The following is a 17,205-nucleotide window of genomic DNA, read 5'->3' as shown; positions in this document are numbered from 1 at the left end:
GCATAACTTAAAAAGAAGAAAGTTAAAAGAACACACGAGGGTCAATCACTCAGCTGCAGAATTTTTGGCTTATTTTCCCCAGCTCTTCATGACGACTGTTAGCAGCTCCACAAGTCCTGGGGACAAGTTATTTGGGTAAATGTGACAGCAGCAGCGCCCAGATCCAGGCAGTTTTCTTCAGACCAGAGTACAGAAGCAAAGCTTGTAGAGATGTGCGAGAACACAGACCACGTCCAGTTGTCTTGCATCGTTGCAGTGATGGAAAGCAGCAATAAAACTGACAAAGCTGGGAGCACTCAAACCAACACTAAGAGCTGTATATTACAAGTTCCCGAGTCAGATGCTGTTATGTGCTGTGCTGATCGTACGCTCAGTAGTCAGTGCCGCTTACGCATCATGCTCTTGGGGAAATAATGGCCATCAAAAAACGTCAGCTGCTGTGCTCTGGAAGGGCAGAACGAAACTTTATTTATTTATTTATTGTGCCGAGACACTTGAAGCTCTATGGAGAAATTTGCCTCTCATTTAGTGGAAAGGCGAGGGAAGGCACAAGGGGGGAATCTCCTGTATCTTGTTCTGGAGTGACCTCGTCTGGCAGCTGCCTGTAACGGTGGTGGTGGTGGTGGAGGTGGTGGAGGTGAGGGTGCTGGTTATGGTGGTGGTGGTGGTGATGCTGGTGCTGGTGGTGCTGGTGGTGCTGAGGAGCCTCAGCTGGGCTGCACCCACAGGTTGCAGCGGGCACCAGGCAGGACTGGGGCTGCCGACTGCGACCCTCCCATCATTTTGTGCTTTTGCTGCTCTTAGGAGCTTGTCTTCCTCTGTTGGTATGTGCCTGCACACCTCCGTACAGGGCAGGGGAAAAGGAGACCACTCCTGGGGGCACCTGATGGCCTGTGCAGGATTCCTCCCTCCTTTACTGCTAAGGGAAGGCAATGGAGGAAAGAGGAAGGGGGCATCATTAAAAACAAAAGCAATCAATCAATCAAACAAACAAACAAACAAAACCAGTTCCATGCATATCTCCCGATGGGGATGCAGATTCCTTTAAGCACTTATTTTAGCGATCCTGCTCGGCCACCTGGAGGTGCCCAGGCCCCGCGGTCAGGATCTGGCCCCTGGCTCGGCAGGGACGAGCACCAGAGGGCACCATGCGCACGGCGCTGCGGCTGCAGGCTCGCGGGGCGCACATCGGGCTGCCTGCAAACCGGGAAGGAGCCCAGGTCGCTCTTTGAGATGGCACGGTTTGCAGGGCTCTGGGCTCTTGAGCTGCATTCATCTCACTAAACTTGATCTTCCAGGGATGAACACGCAGCAGCTGAAGTAGCGTGCACATCTGTCTGTAATGAAGAAGTCGGGGGAATCTAAGAAATGATTTGGTTTAACGTGGTAAAATATTCCTCCTTGCTCCAATTCTTCATCTCTAACCCTGCCTTTACAACATCCAGGAGTTACTTGCAGCAGGAATTATTTTCCCCTTCATTAAGGAGCTAGGACAGAAGGCTGCCTTCTGAAAACGTGTATTGCTGCCCGATTCACTTCGGGAGCATTCATTCAGGATGAGAAGTTACAGAGTTCCCTGCGTGTTGTGGGTTTCGGATCACGCAGGCTGGGCGTGAGACATTCCAGAAAACTGGGGCGCTTAGAGCTGCCTTTCAGGGGATCCTGCCAGCTGAGCCCGTCAAGCTCCGAGGTTTTTAAGTTTGCAGAATATCACGCGGCTTCATCCCCAGCGTCAGCCGCAGCCCAAGCGTGTGGTAGGAGGTGCGGAAAGGAGCAGCTGGGAGGAGGCTTCCACTTTTCTTTTCAGCTCCCAGACAAATGGCACTGGGTCCAGTGTCCTCTGCCCGTGCCAGCTGAGAGGTCAGCGACCAGAAAGCACTACTTCAGGGAACAAGCGCGGCAGTGTGCAGCGCATGAAAGACCTTATTCATGTAACAGCCTGGAGGGGCTTGTACTGCATTGTCTGGTATGCATTAGCTTTGTGAAATTAGTCCTCCAAATTTTTTACAAAAGGAGAGAAAGAAAGTTTGCCTTCTCTTCTGCATTTACTCTTCCAAATGAACCGTCCAAAAGATCTATTTGTCGGTCTCGCGCTTAGGAGTCCACTGGCAAAATAACTGGGGGGAGTGTGCTGTGGATAGCCCTGTAAAAATGTAGCAGTGCATCAGAATTTACCTCTGAGGCAAGGAAAATTCAGCCTACACAAAAGGGAGAAGGAAGAATCTCCAGTCAAAAACATCGTTCTTTCTGTTCTCCCATGTGTGCCTAAAATTTTGAAGATGACCATATTAGATATCATTGAGTGTTGCCTGAGCAGAAAAAAAAAAGACCACAGGATCCTGTAATCGTTGCACTGCTGTTTAATTTAACTTGCCCTTGAAAGGACAGAAGCTCTTTTTGGCATCGTGCATGTCATTACTCATGTGCTAATGGTTTGGAGATGCTTTATGTGTAGCACAGTCCTGTTCTGAGTTAAAGGGGACCCCTTCAAATTCCCAGGTGTACTTCATGATAAAAATCCCCTCTCGGGTTAGAACAAGGCTGACCCTGTGGGGTTGTCCTTCCATAAATGCTTCTGTACCCTGCCTGCAAAGCACAGGCTGCCCACTGAAATGACCATAAACACAGCAAAATCCGATGCCATTTTCATAGGTATCATTCAAGTTCCTTGTAAACCTTCTATAGATAGAATTTCCTTTTACCAGTCCAAAAGCTCCACAGGAGGAGGTTTTTTTTTGAAAGGCATGCGGTTGTTTTCATTTCCTACTCCCCCCTGGTAGAAAAATAGGTCTGGTCATGTGGGAATCGGTCTCGTACCCAGGATTCTTGGGTTTTGGGGTTTGTTGCATTCTTTTCTAAGGCCAAAGGTGGCCTTATAACTGTTTATAGTTTGTTTACAGCGAGGTTCTGTCGTCCACACAGGACAACGGTCCTCACCATGTTTTCTGGCCAACACACTTCGTATCCTATTACATTTACTAAATTTAGAGGATGATTTCCTAAATATACAAGTAATAATAGTAATTAATTGCATCCTTTGGGCCAGAATTACCTCAGTACGTTGCAGTGGACGATCTGGTCCTATAGCTAACTGCTTTATGCCTCTCTAATTACATGAAGCAGCTGTAGTCTCAACGGATTCGGTCAGCGGGGTATTTCTACCTGCCATGGAGTCTCCCCAAGCCACGTATAGCCACTTTCCTATCATCTTCTCGCTGAGCTTTCTGGTGCAGAGGCTAATTGGGAAATGGAGCTGTGGCTGGAGCAGCACTGTGGCACAGTAATTGTACCGATTCCTGATCTGCCGTTGCTCCAAATTAGACAGGAGCCAGTCCCCGCGGCACAACACAGCTGCAGCTCAAAATCTGGGCCATAATGCGCATGCTAAAATAAGATAATCAAATCTTGTGCTTAGGAACTGCTGGTTTCTAGGAGGTATTTCTGCTCTCCAGTGTCTGTGGACAGCATTACAAAAAAATAATGCACCTAGTGAGCTGCGTGTTAATTTGGAGCAGTGAGCAACAGCGGTTGCTGCAAGAAGGATGCTAGACTGGATGCTGAACTATAACCGAACGCCACAATGAGAATTTTTCTTTTTATTAAGCAGGACAGCATGTACTGACCTCTAATACAACTAAAGCGATCAGGTTAATTATTGGCCTCTGCTGAGCAGTGCCACACGCTGAGCTATCAATCTGTCTTTCTAGGTAGCTGGGGTTTTGAGCGTCAGTGCCATTTCCTCTCATACCTGGGAGTTCCTTGGCAGCTCCTCGTTCCCCTTCCGGTCAGAACCAGTGAAGCCGATTTCATAAACTGTAACGAGATCCCGGTTTAGGGTTGTATGGCTGCAGGCTGTCGCTACTTTCTTCTCTTTTCTTCTGTTACTGAATTTCCTTACCCTCGCACAAAGTCCTGCGTCAAGGACAGTGCTATTTGTACAAGAATAACAACTTTTATTTATTTATTTATGTATTTACTTATTTATTTTTAATAATGGAGCATGCAAACAGAATCCCAGCCACTGGGCAAAAAGGGGTTTGATTTGGCAGATGTGACGACCTTCTCAGAATCCCAATGTTTTGGTACGCTTGAGTTTCCTTTCTGTGACATGGTTTTGACACTTCACATTATTACACAGATGTGTGTATTGGGTTCATGTGCAAGGGTTTGGTGACTGGGGACTGTGGGGCAGAACTGTGTCCCATGGGAGGGCCCCACACTGGAGCAGGGCGAGGGGGGAGGCTTCTGGACAGCACTGAAAACTTGCATGGGCCTGAGCGGTGTCAAAGATCACGCAGACATAACTGAGGACTGCCATTCCAGCAACAGCATCTCCGCTTTCCACTCACCCCCTCTTTTATTGCATTAGATGCATGTCTTCATTGCGTCTGCGGGTGTTTCTTCTGGGTGCAGCAGCAGAAGCAGTTTGGCACGTTTTAACATCCATCACTCAATAAAACGGGTTCTGGATTTTGAGGCACTGCCTTCACTCCGTTATTTAAGAATGTGAAATCTGCTGAATGCTTTCCAGCCAGTGAGGAAAGCTTGCTCCTGTCAGCAGGAGCTCCCGATATTAAGAATATAGTCTCTTTTGCAAATGCATTTTCCTGTTCTTCCTGCTTCTGGAAATCAGGAAATGCAGCTGGAGGCAGCTCCTGTGCACGGGGGTCACGCTGAGCCTCAGGAGGAGTGCTTGGGCCCCACAAGCCCCAGAGTGTGCTCACACTGGTGGATGGGTAACGTACATCACGGGCAAACATTTTAAACAAAGTGAGAAATAGAAAGGAGGGAGGGAAATGGAAACAGGTGAAGAAAGCTTTTGGCTCTCTAAGCACGGCGCGATGTTTTTGGTGGTGGCACGGGGATTTTTTCCTTTTGGGAATGGTGGGTAATGGTTGAGCGCAGACCAACAGGTAAATTGCATGCATTTCAGATGGACACAAGCACCCCAGCATCCCTGGAGTATTTCCACATATCTGATGAGAGAGCCCTAGAAAACACCTGGAAGTGCTGGAGTGTGCTTCAAAACTTAAGATACTTCCTGACTGCTCAGTTAATCAGGGAAATGATAGGTTAAAAGCAGTGAGTGGGAATGACAATTGCAACACAAGTGTTGCCACACGCATCCATGTCCACTCCTTTGTGTCTCCCGTAAATAGGCTCGCCATCTCGCTTAATGCAGTTAGGCATTTTCATAATAAGATTCCAGGGCTGAAGTCATGCTGCAACCATTTCCTTTGGCCCCCAGTGTCTTTACACAATGGGCTGCCTGCACATATTCCTGGGCTTGTGTGAAAGGACAATGAAAAATGGACCACCTTGGGCTGCGAGCTCAGTGCTGCAACCTCATCACTGTCTTCTGCAAGCTCTCTGGTGAGTACGCGAACACTAGCTAGCAGCACGGACCACCCTTTTTATTTAGTTTGAAACAGAGGAGTGTAAGCGCTGGCCACGAGTTCTGCACATGCTGTTTAATGCAATGTAACGTAAATGATGAATAAGGGGCATGCCAGAAGTTGCAGAGTTTCTCTTCATTATTTCATCATTTGCTAAGATTTTTAGCCTCCTTTTGTTCTCCAGAGGCTGATGCTAGAGCATTTTGTTTGTAAGAACAACACGTATGATTTAATTTATCTAATCCTGGCTTGTCTGCAACTCTTTGCAATCGAACTTTGTGCGTGCCCTGCAGGGAGAGGGGGCTGCCTTGCTCTGCACCAGCCTAACACCAGAACTGAGTGAAAACCCCTGGGGGGCTCCAGCTGGGGTCCGGCTGCGTGCGTCCAGCTCCTGGCCCGAGCTAACGCAGCCTCTGCTCTGCTGGGTGGGCTCCCCTGGCTCAGCCTCACTTGGAACACGACATTTTTTTTCTGTGTAGAAACATTGCCATAAGCCATTCAAATAATTTGTTAAGAGGAGGATTAAATGAGGAGAAGAAAAAAGTGGGCAGTACAGGAACGTGTACATCAGTACCTAAAGTCAATCCTGTCACTTAGACCTTAGCATCCACACACATCTCTTACGTTTTAACGTGACAGCCTCTTAGCTGCAGCCAGGACATGCCTCATAAAAAACAGCTGGAGATGCGATACCATCATAAGAGGGCAGAGCAAGACAACTTTTCGTTCCCCTTCCGATAAACTTCACGCAGGAAGGCCAGTGTGAGGCCGAATTAGCGCCTGCACGTTCCTCACACGAACATCTCACTCGCTGGGAGGGCAAAGGATGGACGTCAGGCTGAGCACGGCGTAATTTTGCCTAAAGCACTCCCATGAGCAATTGGGCCCTGGAGATGTTGCTTTGTCCTCAGCCTCTTCCTTCGAAGCTCTGAAGTAAGATGTCCCCACAAAAATCTCTCCCCCTTTTGCCTCGGCTGCCTCCTGCGCTGACCGGCCCGTGGTCAGCGGCTGCAGCAACCTCAAGTCGTTTGGGAACTGCGACCAAACCAGAGCGGGCAGAGGCGGAACCAAACATCTTAGCGATGAGCAACTTCTTGGGAGGCATTGTAGCAAAAGAGGGTAATTTTAGTGTAATATCACCTAATTCCTTCTGGTATTTCTCGTTTGAAAGATGGTACCAAAACCCGCCAACTGGACTCAAAGATTGGGCGAACAACGAATGAATCAAATGAAATGTAGAATGAAAATTATTTTTATTTGTTGTAGATGAGTCAAAAAGATCAGGTCAAAATTGAGGAAATGAAACTGCTTTGGCTCAGCGTTTCTGGCAACATCCCATAAAAGACCAAAAAAAAGAGAGAAGTCAAACTTGCCAGAAGACAAGAAAGGAACTGTAACAGAAAGCGGGGGGGGGGGACAAAAAAATACATCCATGCTGCAACACCCAAGAACTTATGCAAACTATCCAAAAAAATAAAAGAAATGTATAAAAAGGAAAGAAATGCATTTTGAAAAATGTATTCAAAAAAGAAATCTGGCATAAATGGCTATAATGACAAGGATATAATGACTGGGAGGCAGAAAATGCTGTATAGAAGTTATGGCTCACTACGAACATGAAGAGCACGTGGGCAGGAAAGTGAAAAGCAATTTTATTAAGTGTAGTAAGAAATCAAAGACAGAAAATGCAAGAAATCTGTGGTCGGAAGCTGACAGAACATGGTGTTCATTATGTCTGCTCTCACATGAGGTACCACAGAAAGTTTCCTGATGACAAGCACGCCGAAGCCTTGGTTTGACATCCCATTCAAAACATTTGAACACGAAGCTCCATTGTTTTCCTGCCAGAGGAGATGGCTTTCTTCCCTAACCGCACCGTGCTGTCCTCAGACCTGTTCTTCCCTATCAGAGCTGCTGAGCACTGTTTAGCTAATGCTCATCTTTTATTTCTGTGCTGGGTATTGAATCCTGATTTAATTCTCGTTTCTGCAGTGCTCGTTTACAAATGGCTACAGCCACCATCCTGCTCAGCCCAGGGAGCTGTATTTCAGGGAGCAGAAGCCTTCCGAGGTGAGCTCCCATGGCAGTACCCGTGCTGGTTTAATGTAATGCACACAGGACTACAGGCGAGGTGTGCTCGAACCACTAAGGAGAAAGAAAAATACAGATCTTACAGAGGACGTGATGGATACTTTGGTATCTTTTGTGGTATGTGAGCAACCGTAAATATCAAATTTTAAGTCCAGTACCTTACTTCTTACCATGCCAGAACAAATAATTTGTCATTAGAGTCCAGTTCCCAGCTGAACGAGACTGAGACCACGCAGCCCATACTGCTTAGCTCCTGATAGAAGAATAAAATAAAGAGCTGATTTGGGTACTTGCCGTGATCAGTTAATACCCTGAAGCATGAAATTTGATTACCCTTCTCTTAAAAGGCGGAACAGCAGATGTTATTAGTGGTCATAAAATTATTCAGCCTTTAAAAATATCACACCACGGTGTTTGACTTTATGATATCTCCCAGATCAAAAAGACGATAAAAACATACTCAAGATTTCACATTAAATGACTGCTTTTTCCTATTCACTCCTGTCAGGCAAAGGGATGTACTGTAATTGCAACCCAAGAATTGCACTGCTGCTTGCATTTCTGTAGAGCAGTTTAAAACTAAAACTCTCACAGGTGGGAGAGGTTAGTTTCATTCTAAAGAAGGAGCTGAGCTGCAAGCTCTTATCCATGTCCTCCCAGCTGGACAGTGATAAAACCAACAAAAGAAGTCAAAACCGTCGATTCACAGAAAGAAAGCACAACAAAGCAAAGCAATTTAAAGATAACACAACTGGCGAATCCAGACATTCAATAATCATCAGTAAGTCCAATAAAAGCATAATAGTGGTGTTTAAAAAACATAAACTTTAATTTTCCTTGTTACTTTGTGAGTAAGCAGCACGATGTTGTTTTCAAATGTTTCCTCTGTAGTTCTAAAACTTGGGATTTCTTTCCTAAATAACACGGTTCCAGGTGTTGCAGCAAGAAACTAGAAACTGCAAGACTTCAGATGATGCTAACGACGTGTCAGTGGAACAGCTGAGAAGGAATCAAGCTTTCCCGATTCCTGATGCTGCCTCCCAAGAAACTGCATCTTTTCTTTCCTATGACTTGATTTTTAGAAACCTGGAAGGAAAACTCCAGAAGGAGTAAGCCCTTCCATGTCCTTCTGCTATCATTTTCCTACATCTCCAGTAATATAAATAATCTTGTAAGTGATATAAAACATTTCCAAAAAACATACGTTGAAAGCATGAAGCACTCAAGATCCTCTGCCCAAACAAACTCCTTCCTTCCCTCACTCTCCACATTTTGGTGAGCACTCAGGCAGCTTCGTCATTTGGATAATTAGAGGGTGCCAGATGGCTGTAAATATGTTCACAATCCTTCGTACCCAGTTCCCTTCCCTCTGGCACCCTTCTTGCTCTACCCCTAGCAGGCACCTGGCCTGTTTCGATCTGAAGAATCTCCGCTTGATCTAAATTGGCACCTCTAGTTTTTATTTTCCTTTGAAACGAAACGGGACGTCCTTCAGGCCTGTCCAGTGCTCCTTCGCATTCACATTCACCGCGTGCTAATTAACGGCGTGCCCCCTCCGTCCCGCAGCGACCCATGAGGGCACGGCGGCTTCTTCCTCATCGGAGAGCGGAGGGCGAGGCGATTCATCCCCTCGTGCCCCGGGGAATGGGCAGAGTCAGCACCCGAGCAGCAGCTCCGGGTCCCCCTCCTCCTCCTCCTCCTCCTCGCAGGCACCACGTTGCAGCCCCGCACTGGAGGGAGCCGCACTACTCCACACGCTCCCATGAGCAGAAACTTCGGCAGGCAAATATTTGTTAAGGTGCAGCTGAAACAAAATTTCTGTGTGGTGAGTTTTGTATGACCAAATATCCTCTTTTTTTTTTTTTTTTTTCCTCTGAATCCATGAACATTGCTCCTATAAACAAACAGATTGTGATTTTTGATGCAATTTTGCTTTGTAATGGAAACATTTCTAAACTGCTAAGCGGTAAGAAAAGGATGGAAAACTGTATAGAAGGCACTAAAAAGGGGAAGTCGTTTTTAAGACATCTTAAAATATAGAGAGTGACATTTCAAAACTAAAGAAAGAGGAATAAGCGGGTCACAAGCTGTCTGGAAGTGAGGAAAGCTATGCCAGCAAAAATTTTGGGTCACTACAAGGGTGAATGGATTGTCAGAGGAAAACCACTGAGAGATGATACATATTTTTAAAGGTTTCTGAATGCATCCAGTTGAGCATCACCCACATTTTGTATAACAAGGCATTATCAGCTCTGTTACATGCAGCAGATGCTCCCATTTGCTGAAGTGTGGCAGACTCTGGCCCTTGCACCCCGATCTCTTGCTCCCACCTTTTGCGTGCAGGAGTTTGCTCGGCTGTTTTAAAGCACCTGAGTCCAACTCTTGGAGCCGGAGCTTGCGACCGTGTCCGTGAATGGTGCTCGTGGTGCTCACGCTGCCCCAGCTTTGCTGCGTAACGCTGACACACATCCCCCAGGGCTACAGACCAGTCTCCCCCGTAATAAAAAGCAATTTTTTCCACTCTTTTACTCATTAAAGAGTCAGTGTTTAACCAAATAACTCTCATGAAAATCCGAGGTAAACACAACATCTTATTATGCTGAAATCATGCTAGCAATGAGACTGGGTTGTCCACATTTGTCCACGGCAGGAGGGGCTGCAATCTGTTCAGGGATCAATAAGCTCTCCCGGATGACAGATATCTGCTCAAGGCTAAACTTCCAGAGAAATTAGCCTTACTATCACATAACAGATGAGGCGGCTGCTGCTATAAACCATTATTTCCCCAATCACATAGTCAGATTGCTCTGTGACTTTGCCTCTTGATGACTAGATGGTGAGTTAGGGTTAGGATCTTCACTGGAAGCAGGGAGGAAGCAGATGGCAGAGGGCAAATTTGCTTAGCTTTCCTGAAAAGGGAGAGAGATAAACTGATTTTGGTAACAATACGTTTGACATGCAAAGGCCAAATGTTATTTTTATGAGCCCATAAAATAAAGACAGGCATCTTGTTTGCAGAACTTCACAATTTTGCTTTCCTGCCAACAGCTACAAACTTTAAAAAGTGACCCTGTGACCTATCTGAAGGATCAGAAAGCAAGCAACCAAGAATACAAGGTTCTTTTCAAGCACTGTCGTGATTTTGAGTGCCATCTCATGATTTCTGGGAAGCATGACTCCCAGATTGGGCTGCAGAAAAGGTAGACAGCGCTGAGATTATATATAGCAGCACGTGGGCTGGAAGGAAGAGCACAGGCTCGGAGGAAGCGGGAGGCTGTTTTGAAGAAATCAAGTGACTTGCTTCTGCTACAGCACGAAGAGAATGAAACCAGGCTCCTCTCCTGGCTGCTGGCTCTGACCTCTCGGCACTGCTGCTTCTCCATCACGTGCATTCAGCATGGCCAGGACTGTCCTCCCTGCTTGCTCGGGGCTTCGGTTCCTCGCTGTCTGTCCTGTCCCCTTCCCCAGCCATCCCCTGGGCAGGGATCCACGGCATCCCCCAAGCCCTCTCCCCACCTGCCTGCCCTCCCTCTCGGCGCAGGGTGATGTCTGATGGCAGCACCCATCTGCAGCCCGCACCGCAGCAACAAGGACAGGGAACTGGATGCAGCCACGACTGCGCATGTGCTCAAGGAGCAACAGCTTGGAGAGGAAAGGAAGGTTTTTTTCTGGGTTACGGAACGGTCCTTCCTTTTTGTCATTAGCCGCAGGACTTCAGCTGGCTCCCTTCTAGGGCATTTGCATTTTTGCTCTTTAGATAGCTGTCCTGCGTGTTTGCCATGACTAAGTCCATCTGTTGAGAGTTGGTCCTTTAGATAATTATGTCCACATCTCCGCTGGGTAGTTCCAATTAATGCCAGTCCTTTGCATACTGCTCAGTATCATACTGTAAAGCCACCAATTCTTACAGCTCTGAATAATACCCTCTGTCTGCCTATCAGGCATGTATGAACTCTTTATTCTAACCACACAGCTCTGAAATGTCTCCTTTCTATCAGCCTGAAGGGAAGGATTTCCAGAACTATACGACTCTTTTGGGAAGAAGCAGTAATCATCTATATGCAGAACTCCCCAGCCACTGTGTCATGGTGCTCTGATCTCCGGCACTTTGAACTCTGGCTTGTCTGACCCCTCCCAGACATTGAGGGAATTTATAAAGAGGGAAAAAAAAAAAAAAAAGAAAAAAGAAAGAAAAAAAAATACTCTCTTTCCTCTGAGGAGGGAGATTTTGAAAAGAGTTCTTTCAAAAATTTAGAAATTATCACAGTAGAAGGCTCAGGATAGTATTCTCAGGGCCATTTTATGAAGTCAAACAAAACATGTATGCCTGAAAACACAGTGGGTGACACAAACATTTCCACAGAAATCCAACTCGCAGCAACAGCTCCCAGTCTCTCCCACGCCAGCTGCTGTGCTCACCTGCTTGGTCATCACTTTGCTTTCCTTAATAGTGTCTTTTATCCCAGCTTTTTATCCAAGCCAAAAACACATCCCAGGAGCCGATCGCGGATACCTTCAGCTCCCCATGGCCCTCTGCGTTCAGCCGGACTCATGGGACACATCTCACCTGGAGATGGCCAAAGGTGACGTTAGCGAGGGCTGTCCTGCCTCCTGGCCACCCCAAATTCTGCCTTCCCGAAGGTGAAGGGAGCTGGGAGGCTGCGTGGATCTCACGTGGGAAGACACAAATTAAGGTGGCTGAGCTTTTAAAAAGACTGCGTTAAGCCACCAAAGAGCTGTAATTCCTCGCTCAAGAGAGTCCATCTGGCACAGACGCAGTGGCAAAGGCAGCAATTAGAACAAAAAAGCAATACATGACAAATGGAAACGAGGAGATGGAGGGATTGAGAGTAATTAATACAGATTAGTTTCATGAAGTGCGTGTAATACAGAAGGAACAAAGGCAACTTAAGACAGAAATTCCTGGCTGTCAGTTTTAGGGACAAAATAAGGTATTTTTAAAATCATATTTAGAGAAAAGCAATCCTAATAATAGTCTGGGACTTTTACTAGATGGAAACACTAATGCTACTCATAATTACACAGAAAAAGCCAGAAATGTTTAATAAATATTTCTCATCAGAGTTTGGAAAGAATCAGGGAAGATGTGCCAGAATCACCCGATGATGATGCGCTGTTTTCCAGTTCATTAGTAACCCATAGTGGCAAGTAGGAAAAATTGCTTAAAACAGCCATGCCATAAAACTTACACAAAGTGTCCTTGAAGAGCTAACTGAGGAGACCCTCGGCCAGCTGATACTAACTGTTATGTATGTGGATAGGCGTGTAGGAGTTAGAAGGAAAAATTCTGGTCCTGTCTCAGAAAGGAGGCGCGACGGAGAAGTGCCATGCGGCGAGTGGCTCCCATGCTGAGGACCTGGGCAGAAGTGGCAGGACAGGATGCTCTGGGCAAACACTACATAAAAAGAAATAGGGCTGAGCAGCGTCTTTCCTAGCTGGAGAAATGAACCCGCCTCCATTTGCACGTGAAAATGTTGATAAACACGCGGCTCCTAGCCCAGCCACTCCCAATTGTCTGTGGTGCAATGAAACACCAAAGCTCGATACCAAAAGCTGAGCCTAATAATGTCAAAATGCTCAGGAGATGATATAGTTCCACTTTGGGTATCTACAGTTCCCTTCTTGGTATCCCTGATTTGGGAAAACATGTAAGCCCATGATGAAAACGGATGAAAAATGAACATCTGCTGCAGTGTTGTGCTGAGCAGGGAAGTTTCACTGAATCAGCATCCGTAAGCGTGGTATCTTTTTCTTGAGGTGAAAGATTAGGGATGCAAACATCTGTCCAAAGCTAGTCTTTAGGACTAAAAGTACCCTATATATTGATTAATTGGGATTATTATTAGAGTCAGTTACAATTAGTTGGTTAGAGATCAAATAAAATTAGGAATTGGCCGTTAGAAACCATCCGATCCACCTGCCAGTCCCACGGCAGGATCAGACCCAGCACCAGCAGTCGTTCGTGGCATAGTCCCATGTCTTGGTCTGGGATCAGGTAGAGCCTTGGCGGTCAGAAGGAGCCTTAACGAGGCGATGTCTTCAGCGCAGTGACTTCTGCAGACTCGGGACACTAATGGAGACGTCGATGTCGCCAAAATCTTCCAGTAGCATGGAGGGTATAGAATATAGGAAAGAGTTCCCAGAGCACAAATGTTAATCAGTATTTTTTCAGTTTTTCCTTGCTACTTTCTTTTATCTCCAGTCTCAAGTATTGCTATTTGAGGGCCTGTCCTTTCGCAGTCCTTTATCCCAGGGACAAGAAGTGGTTCTGAAGCCGATTGGTTTGGGGCATAATCCCAAAACTCTTGATCCCGCAGCTGCTGGGCTTCTGCCTCCTGCTGGTCCATGGAGTCACGGGAGGGGTCCTAAATGAGCCCTTCGCTGTCCATTTCCATGCCTCACGGTTGTGTTCTTGGCACTGCTCACGTAGGTTCCAAAGAAATGATTATTTTCTTTTTTTGTCATTTGTTGTTGTTTATTTGTTTGGGGGAAGTGAGCCAGTTCTCGCTGAGCTTTAATTTGGAAAACTGGTTGGAACTTGCTAACTCAAGAATTCTTCCTGTGAATGTAGGTCAAACTGTTTTCTATTTTTTCCCCCTCTCTCTTGGGACTCGGAAAAGGATTTAAATACTCCAGTACTCCAAGGAGGAATTGTCTACGGAAAGAAACACCGTGCTTTCGTTTTGTGAGAAACTATCAACAGCAAGCAGAAAGACTTGAAGGATGCACGATGCTGTGTGTGGGTCGGATTTCCTACAGAGCAATGCCCCTCCAAGAAGATTTGCAGAAACCAGAACTGAAGAAGACGCTCAGCACTTCCTTGGGGTGCTGGGACAAGCACCCAGAAGAGAATTTGCTCAGCTCCTGTAACAAAACGGAGTGCGTGGAGTGCTCGGATCCCATCGATTTTATTCCAAGCACATTCTGAACGCATTATTCGACCATATTTTACCACTGCAGCTGGGATAACAGGGGGCGTGCAGCTTTCCACCTCCTGCAGACCTCCCGAAATAGCTCTTCGGGCCTTATCTTTGCAAGGCATTTGCCTTCTGGGGGAAAACACAAATAAACTTCCGCAGTTCCCTTCACCAGGAACTCCGGGAATCGCTCTGGGCAGGAGGCACACTCTGCCTGGCATTCATCCACCCACCTGAGCATCCCCTGGCACGAGGCACTGGGGGCTTCGAGGATTTTCTGTTTAATTTTTTCTATTCCAAATATTCTAGTTACTTTTTTCTCTATTCTAAATATTCTATTTAAAAAAAAAAAAAAATCATTTATTTTTTTTAAATTCATCTTGCAAGAAACTGCCGAGGAAGACGCGTTTATCCCCCGGCATTGAATTAACGGGAACTGCTTTTGCGTGGGTGGACAAAAGTCCCGAGTTTGGGTTGTTTTAAATTAATTTTGTGTTGGGAAAAGCTGGGAACGGGGATTTTCTCGTCGGGTTCAGGACCCGGGTGGAGGATGCGGGGGGGGCTTGGGGGGGGGGGCTCGGGTGGGCTCGGCTCGGCTCGGCTCGGCTCGGCGCCGCTCCTTATATGGCCGGGAGCCGGAGCGCGCCGCTGATTGGCTGCGGGAGAGGCAGAGGCCGGAGAGGGGCGGGGCCAGGGAGGAGGCTGGGGAGGCCGGGGGGAGGCTGAGGGGGTGGAGGCCGGGGGAGGTGGGGGGGGGGTGAAGGCTGGGGGAGGTGGAGGCTGGAGATGGTGGGGGTGGAGGATGGGGCAGCTGGAGGTCAGATCAGGTGAAGGCTGGGTCAGGTGGAGGTGAAGGTCGGAGCAGGTGGAAATGAAGGCTGGAGCAGGTGAAGGCTGGGGCAGGTGAAGGCTATGGCAGGTGGAGGTGAAGGTCAGAGCAAGTGAAGGCTGGGGCAGGTGGAGGCTGTGGTAGGTGGAGGTGAAGGTCGGAGCATGTGGAGGGTGGAGCAGGTGGAGGCTGGAGCAGGTGAAGGCTGGGGCAGGAGGAGGTGAAGCTTGGAGCAGGTGGAGGTCGGAGCAGGTGGAGGTAAAGGCCAGAGCAGGTGGAGGCTGGGGCAGGCGGAGGTGAAGGCTAAAAACTGGAGAAGAGCCATTGCAACAACCCTCCGGTTCGCCCCAACCTTAATTTTTGGCGTTCTTCTTAACTCTTCAAGCTCCCAGAGCCACGCCACCGCGATTCCCCCGGAGGCGGAGGCGGCAGCAGTCTGAGATAAAAACCACAGGAGAGGGTTTGTCACGGCACGGCCTTGCTGCCCAAGCAGAACGTGTGGGTTTATAAACTGGGGCTTTTCATTTGGTGCAGATTGGTGTGATTTGTGAATCTCTAACAGGATTTGTAGAGCCACAGCAGGGTTAATAAAACGAGGCTGAGATTTATAAACTGAGAGTGGGGTTTGCAAATCCATCAGTGGGGGTGGAAATCCTACAGGCCAACTCCTACAGCTGCTGAAGGTTTTTAGTCTCCATCTGATTTTTAAGAGTTATTTTTTTGAAGTCAGTCTGCAAGAGCTGCCATGTGTAGGTGAGGTTGTTGAAATGTGAACCAAGAAATAGGACATTTCTTGGGGTTTAAGAGCAAGCCTAGAAAGGACGGAAACTGGAAGAGTTTAAATGCATTTTTGTGTATCTTAAATCTAGTTTTCCAACCTGTTTTTCCTATCTTAGCATGGATCGCTGCAGCACTAGCCTGAACGCTTGCTTCCTGCAGACCACCAGTTACTGCTGAGGAGGTCGCAGGGAGCCAGCGTTGGGTTTTTGTTGCCAACAGCTAGTGCTAGAGTGATTTTGTTGGCACCAGTAAAGAGCCTGTCCTTTCACAGGGTTATGCAAAGGCATGATGTTCAGATTCAATCCCCAAGGATGAGACGGGATGGGATGGATAGGACAGGACAGGATAGGATAGGATAAGGATGGATAGGATAGGACAGGACAGGATGGGATGGAGCAGTTCATTTGGAAGGGACCTACAAAGACCACCAAGTCCAGGTGCCTTAAGCCTGCTGCAGGAATTATCTGTACGCTGTGGGCCGGGGGAGATCTGGGTAGCATTGGGTACCTCTGGGACGTGAGACAGCCACCGGGTATCCAGCAGGGACCTGTAAGCAGTGAAAGAACCCAAAACTTGGCCATTGCATCCTGCGGGGTGTTACTGTATATTTAGAGGATGCGTAGGAGGGAGCTGTGCGATTCCAGGAGCTGCAGAGCATCCACGCTGTGAGCTTGGGCAGCGCGTGTGCAATAAGCTGCTGGGGTGGCAACAAGCCCTGGGGGGCTCTGCTGCTGCGGACCTTGCTGTGGCAAAGGGTGCTGCTTCGTCCACGCAGCAAGCCCCGAGCATTCCCTGCCTGCTGGCCTCCGGGGAGGAGGCTTTGGTGGGAGCCTGGGAGGGAAAGGAGCTCGCTGCCCTCTTCCAGCCCAGCCCAGCTCTCCATTGATGGTTTGGGGAGGAAATGTGGGGAGTCCCAGCCGAGCTGGTAGCTGTCTGCCTGCTGATAGCCACCCTTGTCATAGTCACAGTGTCGTGGGATGGGTGAGGTTGGCAGGGAGCTCAAAGCCCACCTGGTTCCTGCCCCCAGCCCCATACAACCTGGTCTTGGGCCCCGCCAGGGATGGGGCACCCCCAGCTCCTCCAGGCAGCCTGCGCCGGGGCCTCGCCGCCCTCCTGGGGAAGGATTTCTTCCTGATACCTGACCCAAAACTGCCTCCAGGGGTACCTGGCT

The 17,205-nt window shown here is 47.8% G+C and overlaps 1 long non-coding RNA gene across 1 annotated transcript; it reads right to left on the bottom strand.

The window, feature by feature from the left end:
- Positions 1 to 6,632: 6,632 nt before the first annotated feature.
- Positions 6,633 to 14,135, bottom strand: LOC121060826. The gene is made up of 2 exons (XR_005814933.1): positions 12,752 to 14,135; positions 6,633 to 10,396 (listed from the first exon to the last, which is right to left on the bottom strand). It is a non-coding gene; the product is annotated as an uncharacterized LOC121060826 (long non-coding RNA).
- Between the last annotated feature and the right edge of the window lie 3,070 nt (positions 14,136 to 17,205).

The sequence above is a fragment of the Cygnus olor genome, chromosome 28 (assembly GCF_009769625.2).
Source record: "Cygnus olor isolate bCygOlo1 chromosome 28, bCygOlo1.pri.v2, whole genome shotgun sequence".
Classification (NCBI taxonomy): domain Eukaryota; kingdom Metazoa; phylum Chordata; class Aves; order Anseriformes; family Anatidae; genus Cygnus; species Cygnus olor.
Note: the sequence above shows the minus strand (reverse complement) of the source record. Positions and strands in the feature narration are given on the sequence as shown.